The sequence below is a fragment of the Theropithecus gelada genome, chromosome 8, assembly GCF_003255815.1.
Source record: "Theropithecus gelada isolate Dixy chromosome 8, Tgel_1.0, whole genome shotgun sequence".
Lineage (NCBI taxonomy): Eukaryota > Metazoa > Chordata > Mammalia > Primates > Cercopithecidae > Theropithecus > Theropithecus gelada.
In genome coordinates, this window is record NC_037676.1 from 51562556 (window position 1) to 51569129 (window position 6574).

General features: G+C 38.3%; 1 pseudogene across 1 annotated transcript; it reads right to left on the reverse strand.

Moving 5' to 3' along the window:
- Nucleotides 1-2696: 2696 nt before the first annotated feature.
- On the reverse strand, nt 2697-3363 carry LOC112630498 (annotated as a pseudogene). Its single transcript, XR_003120884.1, has one exon. The product of XR_003120884.1 is annotated as a fatty acid-binding protein 5 pseudogene (transcript).
- Between the last annotated feature and the right edge of the window lie 3211 nt (nt 3364-6574).

Genomic DNA, 6574 nt, shown 5'->3' on the forward strand with positions numbered 1-6574 from the left:
AATGCTTCATAATTTACTTTTATCTTACAAAAATAACTATAATAACTTTACACTCACATACAAAAACTATGACTTGCACAGTTATCTATGGGATCATAAAACTATAGATAGTTTTGGGGTAGAAAACAAAGGAAAAAGGGCCAGGTGTGGTGGCTTGCGCCTGTAACTTCAGGAATTTGGGCAGTCGAAGTGGGAGGATCCCTAGAGCTCAGGAGTTTGAGACCAGCGTGGGCGGCAGAGTGAGACCTCATCTTTATGAAAAGTATGAAAATAAATTATCCAGGTGTGGTGGTGCCCGCCTGTACTCCCTGCTTCTCTGGAGGCTAAGGTGGGAGGACTGATTGAGCCCAGGAGCTCAAGGCAGCAGGGAGCCATGATCACGCCACTGCACTCCAGCCTGGATGACAGAGTGAAACATGCTGTTAAACTAGCATAGTGAAGGCATCCTTAAATGAGCAGCAATTAGAAAAAAGGTGAGCTCAGATTATGAGAACTTTTTGTAATTAAGTCAGTGGATCCATCCTTACCTAATGGGAAAACAGATAATATTTACTTTCTAATAAGTGATGTAAAATGTGGATTTTTGAAACAAAGTGGCTTAAGGTCCTAAAATATGAAACAAAATTTGAAATAATCTCTGAAGGTTTGGCAAGTCATTAAACAGATTTGTACTCAAACTCTCACTCATCGTAAGTTGAAGTTATACACTAGAAATAAATCTAAATTAGTGCATTTGGCTTAAATGCCTTATATATTATTTTTATACCATATAATTCACCAAAGGGTAAAAATTGGGGTTTTCTAGGATTTGCAAAGTCTTGCAGCCAATACTGCTATCTAATTTTACAACATTTTCATTATCCCAAAATGGGCTCATTTGCAGTTATTTTCTATCTTCTATCCAACCCTAGGCAAACAGTCACCTACTTTCAGTCTCTGTGTTCTGGAAACTGTACATAAATGGAATTATTTATGGAGGATAACATCAGAGACCTTCTTTTGCAATTTCTGTTGTTGTTACTTTTTTTTTTTTTTTTTTTGAAATGGAGTCTGTCTCCCTCTGTCACCCAGCCTGGAGTGCAGTGGCTTGATCTTGGCTCACTGCAACCTCTGCCTCCCAGGTTCAAGGGATTCTCCTACCTCAGCCTCCTGAGTAGCTGGGACTACAGGTGCACACCACCACACCAGGCTAACTTTTATATTTTTACCAGAGACAGGGTATCACCATGTTAGCCAGACTGATCTCAAACTCCGACCTCAGGCGATCCGTCTGCCTCGGCCTCCCAAAGTGCTGGGATTATAGGCATAAGCCACCGCACATGGCCGGTCACTTTGTATTTTACTTGTAAACACTCTAAACGCATGAAGAAATGTCTGGGTCAGCAGTCATTGCTAGTCATACACACTTATCCTGGCAATGTTGCATATATACCCCTCACAAATATTTCGGACTACATGTAGACACAGAATGCAAGAGGGCAGTATATCCACCTGGAGCCTGTATTGAAGTCTGTGGAGGACGACAGTGGCGTACATGGAGGACCACGTTGGGATAGGCAGCTTCTCTGTGGTGCTGCTGGTCCTGCAGTCCTGGGACTGGGATGCTGCCGTCAGAACTGGCTGGAAATAAGATTCTTAGCATAAATGCTTCAGTCAGATTATGAGTTTAAGATGAAGGAATAAAAAACTAACAGTGCAACAAAGGGCTGTTTTTGGAAATCAAAGCTCTCTTTTCAAGTGTGCACAGCGTGTAGCAAATAATCATTGCACAAGGGTCTTTTCAGTAAATACCCCACACAGAGAATAATTGCAGTCAATAGTGTTATTGCTCAAATAGGAAAGAAAGCACTATAGTATTGGGACAAATTCTCAAAGCAGAAAGAAAATGATTATCATTATATCATCTGTTTTCAACCTGAGTTATTTCAGTCCATTTACTGATATTTTTCAAATGTGGACACATTCCTTTTCTTTGTAATATTTTAAATCAGTTTTCATTGAATCGCAAGCATCTGGCTTGGGGTTAAGGAAAAATTACCATGGCATTCATTTTTGAATTCTATCTAAATTCACTTGCAACAGAAAAAATAAATTAGACCCTTTTCAGGGAACAGATGATAAAGACTAAGACTAGGCTTTTCACAATAATAAAGAAATTGGTCATTCATTAACACAAAAATTGTCCTGACTATGCATACAGTTTCTGACCTGCTTCTCAACACTCCCTCAGAATAAAAACAATCTATCAAATTACTTCCCAACTCTATTCTAGATAACAATAAAAACAGCTAACGTTCATTGTGTGCCTGCCTGATTTTAGGCCCTGGGTAAATGCTTTCCGATATTATTTCCTTTAATAGTCACATAAATTCTACAAGGCAGATATTTTTAATTCAAATTTTCTATATGACTGGGAGAGTCTGAGACCCATAAAGGATAAATTATCTGACACATAGACAATAAATAATAGCATAACATCTTGAATCCTGATGTTTCATTTTTATTCTGTGCTCCCTAAAATTGTGCTTAATTGTGGAGCTTATCATTGTCCCTTTCAACATCTGTGAATGAAAATGTAGCAAGCTGATTATTTCCCAGAATAGTCACAGAAGAAAATATTCATCAGTTTCTACAGTCACCGCTTTTTGAGGTAAGAGATTGAACAATAAAAAGAGTGACAGAAATGCAAATTTTTTTATTAGCACAAACACATTTCTTTATTAACCAAGGGATGATCCTAATTAATCCAACACACTTTGAAACAGCTACACATAAAATGTTTGTGATAAAGATAACTGAACACAGTAATGAAAAAAAAAAAAACAGTATGGAGATTTGCTCATTGAACTGAGCTTGGTCATTCTCTTAGTTAATTCCTGTCCAAAGTGATGATGGAATTTTTATTCTACTTTTTCATAGATCCGAGTACAGGTGACATTGTTCATGACACAGTCCACCACTAATTTCCCATCTTTCAATTTTCTTGTTATTGTGCTTTCCTTCCCATCCCACTCCTGATGCTGAACCAATGCACCATCTGTAAAGCTGCAGACAGTCTGAGTTTTTCTGCCATCAGCTGTGGTTTCTTCAAATTTCTCTCCCAGGGTACAAGAAAACTGTGTTGTTTTCAAAGTGCTCTCAGTTTTCACTTGTGAGGTTTTTGCCATCACAAGTGATGATACAGTCTGGCTTGGCCATTGCGCCCATTTTTCGCAAAGCTATTCCCACTCCTAGCTCCTTCATGTATTCATCAAAGCCTTTGCTATCCACCAGGCGCCATCTTCCTTCCAGCTGCTGAACTGTGGCCATGGTGGGCGCGGGCGGGCTGACGTGCAGAATGGGGTCGGCGTCGGCGTGGCAGCGTGCTGTTGAGGAACTTTATTTAACCTCCTCACACCTTAGCTTCCTGTTCCAAAGTGGAGTTTAGGAGCCTTCTAATTTCATTTAACATAGAGGGTTCAACGATATAACTTAGACATAGGATGTCTTCAAAAGTGGATAATTTATTTCTCTTATTTGGGAAATAATTGCTAACCTTCTAACAACTCTGCCATTGTAGTATGTGCTTGATTTTTTTGACAATTATTTCTTCACTTTGATTAGTAATACTTGTAAAAATGGTATTTGGGGATTGGAGGGCAGAACATAAAGTGTTTTTGTTGTTGTTGTTGTTGTTGTTTTTTTAGAAGAAGTGATACTATAATGCATCCTTGATAAAGAAAAAACTTTGCGTTTCCCTTCTTTGTGGAGTAATGACAGTTTTAAAAAGCGAAAGTAAAGCTAAAAGAGTGCGCTTCTGTATTTCAATGTATTCTTTATATGATAATTAAAATTAGAATTACATAATCTTGAAAATCAGAGGACAATTTTAAAAGATTTCTAGACCAAGATACCAGATTTGTCCAATTTTCTTTCTGGAAATGCTTTAGCTGGTATAATTTTTAAAAATTAAAGTGAATTAAGACATAATTTTGGACAAATGCCCAAGTCCTACCAGTCTTTCTGTCTTTGATGAAGAAATAAAGTTATTTCGGGAGAAGGGCCATCCATGAGAAGTCACAACATTGAGTCAGTTGGAGTTGTTGAGCTGAGCCAGGGCACAAAGGCTGGGCTCCTGAATTTTGGTGAGAATGTTGACTTGGCACAGGCCCAAGGTTGTTCTCATTTCAATACATGACTGATTCACTGAGAAAGACCTTACAAAAGATAAATGATACAAATCATACAGGTCTATGATAAAGCTCCCTGATATCTCCCGTAACTCTCATATATGTGCTTTCAAATTAAGCGGCCAAATTAGATAGTAATACAGCACATTAGAAGACACTAGGGTCTCTTAAAGCGGTTTGCCTATTAAATACCCGACTGGGTGAAACACCATACTAGCCGACTGGGTGAAACACCATACTATTAAATACCCGACTGGGTGAAACACCATACTAGCATACAAAGTATACCTACAAACATATAAGGCATTTCTTTTGACTCACTGTTACATCATTTCACATTTTATTTTAAATGGTGTCATTTGTCTTCAGCAAGCGTAGTAATGACCATCAGTGTGAGTTGAGAGCTGCCTTTAAAGGGTATGAAGAACATTGCTGAGTAGATGAATAATACTGTTTCAATTAAAACCACAAAAATGTAACTCTGAGGAGGTATTTCTTATTACTGCCATATTCTCAGAAATTAGAAAGATGCCTAACACATAATTACCAATAAATATTTGCTGACTGACAATTGACAAATGGGATTATTATTATTATTATTAGTTTTCGAGACAGGGTCTCACTTCGTCACCCAGGCTGGAGTGCAGTGGCACAATCTTGGCTCACTGCAGCCTCCCCTTCCCAGGAATAAGCAATTCTCCTGCCTCAGCCTTCCAAGTGGCTGGGATTGCAGGTGCATGCTGGCACACCCAGCTATTTTTTGTATTTTTAGTAGAGACAGGGTTTCACCATGTTGGTCAGGCTGGTCTCAAACTCATGACCTCAAGGGATCTTCCTGCCTTGGCCTCTCAAAGTGCTGGGATTATAGGCCTGAGCCACTGTGCCCAGCTGACAAACTAGATCTTTTCTGAAAAACAATTAAATAAAATCACTAACCTTAATTGTGAAAGATTGTGTTTTCCAAAAATGCTATAGCAGTATTTCCAATACTATTTGCCCTTCCAAAACCTTGCCATTCTTCATCAAGAAGCGGAGTCTATTTCCACTCCACTTCAAACTGGGTGAGTTTATGACTGTGTTGGGTATAGAGGATGGTGGAAGAGATGCAATGTGACAACCAAGACTGAATCATAAAAATGGTAGAGCTTCCACCCAGCACTCCTCTCTTCATTCTCTCTCTCCCATGGGTGTTCACCATTGGAAGGTACCCAACATGCTGTGAGGAAGAGGGAGCTACATGCAGGAGCTCAATATAAGTGTTTTGAGATAGCCCCAGCCAATGTCTCAGCTGCCAGCTAGCATAACCACCCAGCATAGGAATGGATGAATCTTTATTTCTGGTCCCTAGGCTTTGACTCTTCTAGCTGAGAACCCAGATACAATGAAGAAGAGATGTACTGTGCCCTGTCCAAATTCCTGACCCATAGACTCTGTAAGTATAAGTGGTTGTTTCATACTCACCACACATTTTTTGACAGTTTTTTCTGTAGCCATAGTAACTGGAAAAATGATTAATATGATTTACAAAGACTCACAAATAAACACTAGACACAGAAAAAATGGAAAGTTTAAATTCTGCTTGTCATTAAATAAAGATATTAACTTTCACAGTGCTATTATAAATATTTTGACATAAAAGTTTTATGAAGTTTTTACAGTTGACTGCTCAAGCTCTTTGTTTAAGCTTCGGTGTTTTAGCCATCCTAATGTTGCATCTATATGTGTCTAGATGCATGGCTTTTATTATTCTCATCACCTTGACTACAGTATAAGCTCCCTGAAGGTAGCGATGGTATCCATTATTTTGATCAACATTGTATTTTCACAGTGCCTGAAAAAATAGTACATATTCAGTACATATTTGTTAAGTGGAATAAGAAATATCCTTTTGTATAATTTCTATGTTTTCATTTCTTTCTATAGTTTCTTTTTTCGTCTAAGGTTGTAAACTTATTTTTTGAAGAGTTAGCTCCCCACCAAATTTGTGTTTCCTGATTTTTCAACTCATATCAGTTGTGAATCCTAAGTCTTCCTAAGAATTATAGTTGAATTTTTGCAAAATTGTATTTTTTTTTTTTTGGTTTTGTTAGGATAAATTATTTGACTTCTTTACTATTGGAGGAAAACTGTGCTATTTTCTTCCAGCAAGTATTCTCAGTTTGAGAAACCATTTCTGATTCACTCCTAGGCTAGTTAGAGACCAAACGCTTGGCCATGGGCTGCTTTGTTGCCGTGAAGCCTGAGCTGCCTGCCTGTAACAAATGGCATTTGTCCAGCTCATCAAGCATTTCATCAAACAGGTGAAGTTATGCCTGAGATTGGGCACAAGTAAATAATTTTCACCACTAAGTGACTCAGATTCCCAGAGCACAGACTCCTGGTGCATTGTTTTCCTTCTCACAACC